Consider the following 12,785-nt stretch of genomic DNA (forward strand, 5'->3'; position numbering starts at 1 on the left):
TGGAAATTAGCCATGGAAATTTCCAGAGCATGTAACTGTAGTTTGCCACATTTCTCCTCATATGCAGAGAGGAATATTGAGAGAGTTGCTGAGTAAAAACCTGAGGAAACCCTCTGGTTTCATTTGCTCCTAGTCGCCTTTTTTAAAATATTCGCTAATTTTGGAGGTCACCTAGATGGACAGTGCAGTTTTCATCTCTGCCCAGCCTGAGACGGTGCCTTTGCTGTGTGGGCTATGATGACAGTGGTTGCCTAGGTTACTTTTCAGGGACTTGAAGTCCCCAGGGGCTGAAATATTGACTCCTCACTGAGTACTGCAGGTCTCCAACCGGGCCAGATGGAAAGGTTTAAATTCTGTTGTCATATTGTGTGTATTTCCTTTGCAGTCTTAACCTGCAGCTAGAGATATCTAGCTAGAGCCATGACTGGCAAAGCGGGCCGCAGAAGACGGAGAAGAGGTGCTGTGGGGGTCTGTGGAAGACCTCTGCCGTTTCCCAGAAGACATGCAGACCTATCGCCATTTTCGTTCCCTCACTTGCTGCTAGCTTTCTACGGCTATAGCACGCGGAGGAGCAGACAGCGTTGTGAGCAGAGGTCCCAGTTCTCCTTTGTCCACTCAGTTCAAGCTCTTTCTTTCCCCATCAGACTGGTTTGGTCACTGGCTTTGCCAAGCAGCAGCAGAATCGAACTCTGCTGCAAGGCTCTCAGCAAGCTGCTCCCCGCAAGCTGCTCCCCATTCTGAGAACACGCGCTTGGGGAACTTGAGTGATTAGATATGGGATTCTTAGAGTGGAGGCAAATGCTGGAAAGGAAAGCTTCTATAAACCAGATGGGAATTATGTACCCAAAAGCTTAAAGTCATAGAAGTAGCAAGACTGTGATGATCTAAAGCAGAAGCAGGCTCCATTTGATCCACTTACTCATCAACTAATCCTTACTAATATAGCCAGCTAAAAGCTTTGTGCTTTCACCAGGGGAGCCATGTACAAGGTGCAGGTCCTGCCTGCAGAGCGATCATCCTCCAGTAACCGTAAAACAGTCATTGGTGTAAATGCAATGGCTCACTTGGGCAAACTCAATGAAAGAGAAGCTGTGAACAGAACACACGCTGTTGGTGACTCGCTCCAGCCTCAGGAATGCCTATGTTTCATGAATGTGTTCAAACTCTGAGATGTGGGCACTTTGTGGGTGAGCCTCTCTCCCCAACACTTTGGTCTTAAGCTAATCAGTCATGTCTGTGACTTTTCCAAAAGACTCCCTACTGGCATCTGCTACAAAAATAAAAAAAAAAAAAAAAAAAAAAAGAATACTTGGGATTTAGCAAAATGTTGCAACCCACAGCTGATCTCAGATGGGATTCAGAGTAAGAGTCCCAACCTTTGCCTCAAGGCATAGACTTTGAAATTCAGTTTACCCTCCATAAGGGAGTCTTCCAAATCAAGTAGAAGCCAGGCCCACCTGAGCCCACACGCTGCTGTGGCTCTTCACTCCCCTCACCTTAGTGACTAGGCTCTTGTCAGTAAATAAGCACACTCGCTCTCCACCTCAGACTCTGTTTTAGATAATGCCACATAAGGCAATAAGATTCTGAAAAGACCTAATTGGGAGATTCGAACAAGGCTTTGCTAAGAAAGTGTCTGAGGCAAAATCGAGAAAGTTGTTCAGAAGACAGAGAGACAGGCTTTCAGACAGAACTGTCATGAGCAACAGCCCTGTGGCAGAGGGCACATGGCTTCTTGGGTCACCCCAAAGCAAGTTTGTGTGCATAAACTGGAAAGAATGAAGGAGGCTGGCATGATATAAGAAGACAAGATGGGTTCAGACACAGGCCCAGTTTCAATTTACAGACCTATGTAATTTTGGAACTCAGAGAGATAGAGGCAAGAAGACCTTGAATTCAAGGGCAGCCTGGGCTACATAGCAAGACCCCATCTCAAAAAAGAAGATCCCAATGCTGCTCTTTCTAGAATAGCAAAATTCTTGAAAGTGAAGCAACTCTGCCTGGATTGAAGTCTTAACCTCTGTTACTCCATAGGGTGTGACATATTTGGGGTGCCCTCCTAGATGTCTATTTCCTATGGGTAAAACATGAATAATGATAATATCTTCATTAGGCTACTGGGAGAACTAAATGACTGAGCTGGAGAACACTTAAAGTAGATGTCAGTAGGTATTGAACGTTATTGGTGTTGTTATCAGCGTTTGTATTAGTCAGGGTTTTCTAGAGTAACAGAATATAATATATATATATATATGTGTGTGTGTGTGTGTACATGTATACATATATGACTTGGGCTGTGGTCCAGCTAATCCAGTGGTGGCTGACTGTGAACAGAAAGTCCAAGTCCAGCAGTCTCTCAGTCCTTGAGCACCTAGATGTCTCAGCTGGTCTTCAGTAGACACTGGAATCCCAGAGAAGTCAGTGTCAATGCCAGTGAAGGAATGGACATGCTAGCAACGTGAAAGCAGGCAGGCAAAAAGAAAAAGCTTCCTTCTTCCATTTCTTTATGTAGGCTTCCAGCAGAAGGTGTGACCCAGATTAGAGGTACACTTTCCCACCTCAAAGATCCCGATTGGAAGTAGATCTTCTTACTTCAACATTCAACAAAAGGCCCTCACGGCTGTGCCCTCCATTTCTGGATTTTAGTTTATTCCAGGTGTAGTCAAGTTGACAACCAAGGAAAGTTATCACGGTATTCATTTTTCAAATGATCATTTGTGAGCACGGGCTGGAGCCCAGTGATAGGACCTAGCATTCTCAAGTACCACTCAAAAATCAAATGGTCACCCTCTGCCAGTCTGTGGACACTCAGGAAACATGGTGTCTTGGAAGTTATTTCTAATTAGAGGCCTTAAGTGCCTATTAAAGAGAATCACAGCATGAGACCTAACTTACACCCCAAGAACACCAGTGATAATTCTTCTAAACCTCTGTGAGGTCTCAGGCCACCATGATGCAGAGACAGAACCGTCCTCTTAGCAAGCCATATAGTAACAGAGAAAAGGCTACACGGAAGGGGGCCAGGCCAGTCTTCTTTAGTTGGTCTCTGTGCTCAGTGGTTATGGTGGTTGGATGACGATACCCCCCATAGGCTCAGATATTTTAATGATCAGTCATCAAGGAGTGGTGACTACTACTTCTAATTCTACTTGAGAAGAATTAGAAAGGCTAGGTGGTGTGACCTTATTGGAGGAAGTGTGTCCCTGGAGCCGGGCTTTGGGGTTTCAGAAGCTCAAGTCAAGCCCAGGGACTGAATCTCTTCCTGCTGCCTGCCGATCTGGATGTAAAAATCTCAGTTACATCTCCAACACTCTGCCTGCCTGTATGCCACCATGCTTCCTGCCATGCTAAGAATGAACTAAGCCTCTGTCACTATCAGCAAGCTCCAATTAAATGCTTCCTTTTATAATAGCTGCTGTGGTCATGGCATCTCTTCCCAGCACAAGAACACTGTCGTTCAGTCTTCGAAAGAAAGGCTGTGTTCCCTGTGGCAGCAGCAAAACCTGTAAATCTTCCCAACTCTAGCCACCCCATTTTAGTGTTTGTATCTTTGTGTTCCTATAAATCGACAATAAACCTGGTATATGCCAGCAGCTTGCTAGGTCTTCTTAACTGTCTACGGACAGGCCTTCCGGCCCCGTGCTCTTGGCCAGTTTCCTTTCAGAGCCGTTAAGCCAGACGGTTTCTGAGGCTCTGGGTTTGGAACATTCTTCAGGGGATTCTCAGAGTTCTAAGTCCCAGCGGTGACTTTGTCATTCGTGACGGTCAGTGGTCTCAGAAGAGAACAGCAGCAGGCAGATCTCCAGGGCACTGTAAATTCACCCAGCATAGACTCCCAGATCCAACTAGGCAAATGCTCTCCTGCTCTTGACAGTTTTCCCCACAGGATGGAGGACACCAAGAAAACAAGGCCTTCTACAGATACAATCGGACACCCAGAGACTGCGGCAGTGTGCTTGGGGCCTGCCCATGTGGATGCAAGCCCCCATTCCCAGCCCAGAAACTGGCTCCACTTGATAACTGCTAGCAAAGGAAAATTAATTTTCTCCAGGGAGTCTCCCTGGGTATACACACTCACGGGTAGGCCCCCTGCCCAGAAGTAGATAGCCAACACAAAAGAAACTCTTATTTTTTGGAGATTTGTTTTTTGTTTGTTATGGGCTTTTTTCTTATTAGATTTCTGCTTATACATTATGATTTCTAGTTTTGTGTTTTTATGGCTTTCTGTGTATGTGAATGTATGTGTCTCTGCATCTGTATGTGTTCCTTGTGCTTTTTCCCTGGACTTTACTTTTCCTGTTCATTTGTTTGTCTTGTTCAGGTTTTCTTGTTTTTATCATATTTATTTCATTTTATTCTTCTTCTTAGTATTTTAGATGTCTGTTTTCTAACAAGACAGAACAAGAAAGGATGTGGATTTGGGTAGATGGGGAGGTAGGGAGAATCTGGGAGGACTTGGGAGAGGGAAATTAGAATCAGAATATATTGCATAAAAATTAGTTGAAATTTTAAAAGGGATGGCATAGGATGTAGAGGTGTGTGCTGTAGCATCTCAAGATACTGCTTTGTGTCTATTAATTCCGTATGCTTCTAATTATCCAAGAATATTTAGAAGACTGTTTCCTCCATTTTACAAAAATAAAGACTAAAGATCCAAGAGGCTAAGTGATTTGTTCAAGAGGCTACGGCTGCTCTGTGGCAGGGCTCTGAGCTACTTCTAAGAAGAAACAACAGTACCAGACAAACAAGTGAATGAAGTCTACAAGGCCCCAACCAGCTCATGTGTGATATGTAATGGAAAGGTGGAATCTCAGAGAGGAATTTTTCCACAGTACCCATGCTTCAAAAGATGAGCTAGCCCTCTGCCAATTTTCTCTTCTCAAACACTAATCCTGCTATTCAGTCTGCCAGCTACTATTCACTGAGGGCCAGACTACACAAAATCCTAGGGAACCAGAGGCGAAAGCATCCGTGACTTGCCAGCCCATGGGACTACACAAGACACAGGAAAATCAGTGGTTTACCACAGTGTGTGGTAAGTCGTAGTAGGAGAGCGCATTAGGGAGTCAAGGAACTCCCAAGGAAGGCGCTTGCCCCAGCTTGAAAAGGTCAACAAAGCTTCAAAGGGAAGGTGATATTGAAGCTGAGTGATACCAGGCTTATGTGGAGGTTGCCAAGTGATGAGATAGAGAGAGAAGACATCCAAGCAATGGGAACAGCTTGGGCAAAGGCAGGGTCTTGCAATTGCACAACATAGCGGGAGAACCTCACTTGTAGCTGGGAATGGGACCAAGTCACAGAAAATCAAGCCTGTCATGCCAGAATGTTTGACTCCGATCCTGAAGATGACAGGTAACTATTAAGTAATTTTATTTTTAAATAGGAGTGATGGGGTCATATTTCCATGTTGCGGTTCACTCCAGAAGACTATTTAGAACACTGAGAAGAGTGTACAGCAATGCAGTCACATGAGTGAGACGTATTATAGACCGAACTCATGGAATCGAGTGACATGCTTGAAGTATACTCAGCAATTAGCAATTTTAGACTGAATTATTTGGAGTATAAATGAGGACACAACAGAACCCATCAGATCCAGTGACGAGGGGAAATCGCAAGGAGATAGGGGCTGCATAGAAAGTACCAAGCCGAGTTGGGATGCATAGTTGGGAAGTCAACCAGACATGAGCATAGAAATGCCAGTAGGTGGTGGAGAATGAGTTGGAGACCCCGGAGAAAGAACTGGCATGAGACTGGAGTGTCAGATGGTTGAAAGTTGGTGACTTTCACCGAGTGTGAATGAGTTAACCCCAGAAGCACACGTGAACAGAAAAAGATCAAAGTTGAGAACAGATTTGACAGATAAGAATAGTGCAAGGACTTGACCGGACAGATAAAGAAGGATCAGCTGCAAGATAGCTAAGTGTTTAAAACACTTCCCTTAGGGACGTGAGACTCAAAATTAGGATCCCCAGAAGTCATGTAAAGCCAGAAGCCATAGTACAAACTTGTAATCCCAGCATTCCTGTGGTAACATAGGGAAGAGATATGAAAAGCCAGAGGCTCTCAGGCCAGCTGGCCATGGACGCAAACAAGAGATCTTGTCTCCAAACAATATAAAAGGTGAAGACTGACTCCCAAGGTGATTGTCTTATGCACGTATACATACATATCACATGCATACACAATATATATACATCATGTGCATACACACACATACATACCCAGAGATTAAACAAGAAGTGACTAGATATAGGAGGAAAAGGGAGGAGGAAAAGATAGGAGAATAAAGGGGAAAAAGGACAGTGTGAATAGAAGAACAAACTCAACATTCGTTGAATTTTGATGCTATCCTCGGCTCAGCCCTGTACCAAGAATTTTAAATATGTTTTCTCAGTTAATACTCCTGGAGAATTCCCATGAGTAAGGCAGTGGATTTCAGATTTAACGGTGGTCAATAAAGGTGAACTAGCTCATGCACGATTGCACAGCTACTAAGTTGTGAAATGGGATTCAAAGACAGACCTCTCAGGTTCCATGAACCATACCTTTCCATAGCATAAATTACATTAGAAAAATCAAGTCAAATCGAAACCGAAAAGAACTGAATGAGTTTGAGAAGATGTAGCCCAGCCAAAGGCAGAGTGCCATTGCCATGAATCACAAAACGAATATCAGGTAAGCAAACAGAGAGAAAATACAGTGGCTTTTGTTATTGTTGTTGTTTTTGAGAAAATTACCTTTACCAACAACAAACATCTCTGGTCTTGGGGACCATATCAATGAGGCACAAAAAAACGCTTAGAATATCAGGTTGCTGCTCTTAGGAGATCAAATAAGGATGATGAGAGACACACCACATATCGTCAGAAGGGAAAAAAAAATGTAACTCTGTTGGCAAAGTACTTGCCTAGCGTACAGGAAGCCCTGAGCTGAGACGGCGGCACACATCTGAAACCTCAGCACTTTCAGGATGCAGGAGGGAGAATCAAGAGTTCAAGGCCATCTTCCTGCTGCACAGCAAGCCAGGTTTCCATTGTTACCTGAAAGAACACCTGAAAATGTATCCCTAAAAGAAGAAAATATTCATGCTCATGGTCCCAGGGGATTTGGTCCATGTGTGCTTGGACTTGTTTGGAGCTTTGGCAAGACAGGGCATCATGGTGGGGAACAGAGTGTGGAACAAAGCTGCTCCCCTTATGGCGCATGGGAGGAAATGGCTAGGAGCTGCACATACCCATTAATCACGTACCCCGGTGAGCAAACGTCTCACCTCTTACAGGCTCCACCATTTCCCTGCATACTGGTAGCTGGAGACTAGGCCTTAAATATGGGGATTTAGGAAGCATTTACTATGCAAGCAATAACAGCCAAGGGAGGGCAGAGAGTGAGACGTACAGGGTGGAAAGCAGGTAGTCTTTTAGGCAGATGCTCTCTGAGAAGACAAACTTTGAGCAAACACACAAAGCCCTTGAGTGAGAAAGGTGTGAAAACAGCCTCAGAGGGAAGGAGTAGCAAGCCCAAAGTGCAGGATCCCACTAGTATATCAGGAACAGTTATGAGGCTAGCATGATAGGAGAAAGACCAGAGACTACATCAAACAAGACCATGTCAAGAAATCTGATTTTTATTCCAAGTGATGGGAAGACTTGGGAGACTGAAAGTGTTATCCTTCAGTCATCTTGAACAGCGAGGTGATAGGGTTTAGTCCCCAGAAAACAGTGCTCCTAGTCTTCCTTCATAGGCTGGAGAGAGCCTAGCGACGTAGCATAACAGATTAGCAGAACACTGGCGGGCCATGTCAGAACCACAGCAGGCTTTACCTGCCACGCTTTAAGTCATCACTTCCCTTCTCTTGGTAGGGTGTGGCGTTCATAACTACGTGTAGAACCACCCTCAGCATTCCTGCTTGGAAGTCTGAACCTTGGCCCAACCTCTCTGCACGGACAGATGTACTTGGACAACAGGAACCAAAAAAGGAATGGAACTCTCGAGTACCCACAACCTTGAATAGCCTCAGAGGCATGCTATGTCCCAATGTGGCCTCAGAAACTTCAAGCCTGGGCCTGTGGTCAGAGGCAAAGGTTCCATGGGTGTGAGCACCAATCCTGTCCATCCTGAGGCCCGCCTAATGGAGGTAGTTAAAAATAGACGTTGACTGCACCATGAAGGGATTCCCAAGAGCATCCTGTGGAAGCCCTGCAGCTGACCACAACTAACCTCTTCCTCATTCCAGGAAGAGTCCAGGTGATGGAAGCAACAGGCTACAAGGAAGCCTCAGCCAACTGGGTATGTAAGCTCTCCAAAACGCTGGGAAGCCACTCTTCCAGTAAAGGGTCATTTATCATGATTTTGCTGTCACCCTCAATCATCTTTCTTCTAAGACTATTGGCAGTGTGGAAATGTCAGCTGGGGTCACAGGAGCTGCTATGGCCTCCCTTCTATTGCTTCAGGGATAAGGAAGACCCAATTGGAAAGGAAGCTTCTCCCTGGGGATTTTCACAGGGACTGTCACCTAGCAGGGGGTCTTTGCACATACTGGGAACCTACCACCCCCAGAAGTCTGGGGTCCCTCAGGACTAATGTGATGTGGTCAACCAACAGCATTGGGACATTTTTGCTCCTTGACCTATCTTGGATTGGGTTCCTGATTTTATTTCCTACTCAAATCCAAGGGCTTCACTGAAGTCAGAAGGAGCTATTTCACTTTATTTCTTTGTGAAATAGTATACAACATTCTGCTTTTGTCTCATCCAGTGTGTAATTCTAAGGGATATTCTCAAACCATTTGTCCACATAAATAACAGGATCTGTGTCCCAGCAAATCAGAAAATGATTTCGATTATAAATTGAAATTTTAAATTTAACCTGCTGTATATGATAAATGTTTTTAAGTTCCACTCACTCTATTTTGATAGATTTGATTGACTTCCATTTAGACAATGGCTTGTATAATATGCTCCCATGGCACCCTATATTCCTCTAGCATAGCACTGATTACCTGGTCCTACATTGGCTTGACCTTATCTCTGTTTAGATACCATAAAGCAGATAGCACACATCAGTGAGCGAATGGATGGAGAGATGGAGGAACAAATAGGCACTTACACTGAAGAAGCCATGACTTTAGCAAACATGGTTTTGCACATCCTCTCAACTAGAAAAGTACTGTTCCAGGAAAGTTTTTTTTTTCAACAGTTCAATGGTTAGTTCAGACATGTCTACTAACTATTCTATGAATGCAATCAAAGGCAAAGAAAGTCCCAAGACATTTTCTGCTTGAAAACTATTCAGGAAAGAGTTTTGACCCAAACATCAGAAGTCAGTGATGAGATGAAAAACTCACACTTCCCCAGAAAACATAGTTGATAGTTTCTATCTCTGCAGAAATCATTGTGATGCCATTTGATGCACAAATTATGCATATTTATTTTTCACATCTTTGTTTCTATAATAATACAAAGATAATAATATGTGCAAGGTCAAAGCATGTATAAATGCATAAATGCAATATAAATGTTTTAAGGTTTCTAGAGAGAACTATGGTTATCTTTTAATTGTGTCCAATTTTTGCTTCATGCATTAGTAAAACACACTTAGAAGAATTTGAACTCATTCTAGTAGCTTGCTGTCCTTCGTTCTCTAAACAAATGTCAGCGACTGTGCCTCATTCACTGTCATGACTCCAGCACCATCATGCAGCAGGTGATCTAGACCTTGTGGATGCACATGGACCAGCGGGACATCCACACTGAATGACATTATCCTCGGTACTGGAGTAAACGGGCTTTCTATAGAACCTAGAAAGCAAGTGTCTGGGTAAAGCCAGTCACCCATGTTCTAGAATCAGTCTTCTCTGCCCACCTGTACGCTCCACCCCTACCTCAGATTCCCTGAGTCTACTCCAGCCATACTCCTCCCTGGGTTCGAACCCATCCATTGGGCTCTCACACTTACTGGTAACTCCTCCATCAGAGTACCTGCCACACCAAAAGTCTGTGTTTATTTTCTTCCATTCATTAATGGATGATCAACTTGTTTAGGCAGGGAATATCAAAATTTTACATGGTAACAAACCAAACTATAGGTCATATCAATATGTAATCAATGAACAAATGGTAGACAAGTAGCCAGTCACACACCGAAATAGCATTATGCACTGGAAGGAATCTAACTAAATGTGGCTCTTGGTGGGAATTTGAGGAATGGACCAAATAAGGTTCTATGGGCCCCTGTTATATCCCTGGAAAGCAGCTGCTTCCTTGAGTGTCTGGATAACCCTCTCCCTGCTCCAATTAGACTTTAATTGGGTCATGCTTGACTCAGATCTTTGGATATAAGAAATTTTCTCCATGTAGAGATTCCCCTTCATTGTTTAATCCCCACCCCAACCACAGGGCTTCTTCTTTAGTGGATAAGCAGTTCTTAACTGATCCATCATTATTTTGAACATTTAGACAGTAGAGTGTGATGCTTCCATACACATACATACACACACACCACACACAGACATATAAAGCGCAGTGATCAAACCTGAAGGTTCAGATTACTGATGACCTCAACCATGAATAATTTATCATAAATATTCACAATCCTGTCTTCTGGCTATTTAGAGAAAAACTCACTAACGAGTCACTGAGTACTGCAGTCTTGAAGAAAGTTGCTAAACTTGTAGCCTTTGGAGGTTGAGAAGGTTGAGATCACCCGTATAGAACCACAAAAGCTTTTGTTGTCTCAAATCTTCAGATCATCTAAGCAGAAACTTCAGATTCCATTCTCCAGAAAACACAGGGCTCTCCATTCGCCTAAAACTTAAAGGAACCCCCACATCTCAGTCAGTTGCAAATTTTGTTTTCTTGTTGCCCCAAGAGAAGAGTTCCTGACTTTTTTCAAGCAGAGTCTTGCTGGAAACTGAGATGAATCATCAAGTTTCTGCAGCGGCAGCTCCGGGGAAAGCTGAGCCCGGCAGCTGAGGGCTTCTCTGCCGAGGACGTGCAGCACCCGTTTTACCCAGACAGCTCGCTTGTTTCCCATAGCATCTTCAAATTGAGCTCGGAACCACTATCTATAGTTTAATGTGTAACGTAATATTTACTTCAGACTTCAATTGGGATGTTTCTTATAAATGTCAGTGGATTATTTACTATGGTAAACTAACCAGTTACATAAATGCTTCCCTTTGCAGAGCGGATGGCGAGGAGACTGTTAATGCTTCTTGGATTAACCTCGTGTTATTATCATTTGAAGTTCTTTTATATTTAAGACAGTTATCTCAGGACTGCAGAACTTTGCATAGCCAGCCCACCTACCTCTTAAGTGACGTGAAGAGCTGCCATTTTAACTCATGTGGTAAAACTTAACCCTGGGATGCGGAAACCGTACACCTGAGTTAAAAGCGAATCCTTGTCTTTCCAATTTGAACATGTAGCAAAAATAGGCATTCCATTTTCATGTGCTTGATTGATGATTTTAGCACATAATATATTTAATGACACCTAAATCAAATATTCAAAAATGGCTGTAGGTGGAAGAAACTTGAACAGACAATGATTCAAAGGAAGTTCTCCAGCGGTGGACTTTGTGGGCAGTCCTTCTTGGGCTTCTCTAAAACGCAGATTGATGTGCTATTAAATGACAGGTGACATCTATGTTTAGAGAACTTTTTTCTCAGGGATTGGGAACATGCTTTCCCCAGATATAAGCACAAAAAAATATTATGATGGCATTTTCAACTGAGCTTAAAATATAGTGAAAGAATTCTTATTCGAGAGAAAAGCATAGTTGAGTTTTTTATTACTTTGTGCTACTGTCTTTCATTTTTCTGGATCCAGATTGTAAGTGGGAGACACATTTCTAAGCAAGGAAATTGAACCAAGAAATTTAAGTCATCCACAAGTGACATTCTGTCACAGATTAGAAAGGATTGTTCTTTAACAGGGGTCTTTACTTAGGAATCACAAAATAACTGGAGTTTTCTCCACGCCAGGCTTGGCTCCTGTGAGTAGAGATCTGATCTTCACAACAGCCAGTGTTCTTCTCTTCTTCAAGATAAAGGAATCCAAGGACCACCCACCTCCATCCAAGTCTAGTAAGGTGAGCATCCAAACTGCCTAGGCTCCCACAAAACCAATAGGTGCAGTAGGATCAAAAACCCATTGCCATTGTTCTTGAGGTCTCAGTAGTCCTCATTGTCCGCTCTGTTCAGTGAGACCGGTTTTAACCCACAGGGCAGGGAACCCTGATTGCTCTTCGGGCTGACGAGGGAGGGGGACTTGACTGGGGGACGGGGAGGGAAAGGGGAGGCGGCGGTGGGGAAGAGACAGAAATCTTTAATAAATAAACAAACAAACAAACAAATAAATAAATAAATAAATAAATAAATAAATAAATAAATAAAAGATTTAAAAAAAGATAAAGGAATTCAGGTTCGGTACAAGAGCACTCCTCTTAGATGATACGGCTGGAGAGTAATAAGAAACATGTTCTCAACACATCCTGCAGACCTATGCAGATGCCTGAAATCCCTGAGGGAGCCCAGGAAGTCCAACTTTTTGTAATAATTCTATTATTTGCCATATCCACCCATATATATTAATCACAGTATATAAGGTAGATTTTCTTTCAGATGCTGCCTGGCAGTGCAGCAAACCAAATGCAGTCTTTCCCAGCCTATAAAATAAGCTGGCTGTGTTGCATACAATGTTACGTGTGATTGCAACAGCACAATGGCATCTCTATGTCTTCAAAACCCCATGTGGAAAAATAAAGGGTGCCAACATTTGCAA

This window comes from Alexandromys fortis, unplaced genomic scaffold (assembly GCF_014885135.2).
Source record: "Alexandromys fortis isolate MF-2015 unplaced genomic scaffold, M_Fortis_MF-2015_v1.1 scaffold_416, whole genome shotgun sequence".
NCBI classification, from domain to species: domain Eukaryota; kingdom Metazoa; phylum Chordata; class Mammalia; order Rodentia; family Cricetidae; genus Alexandromys; species Alexandromys fortis.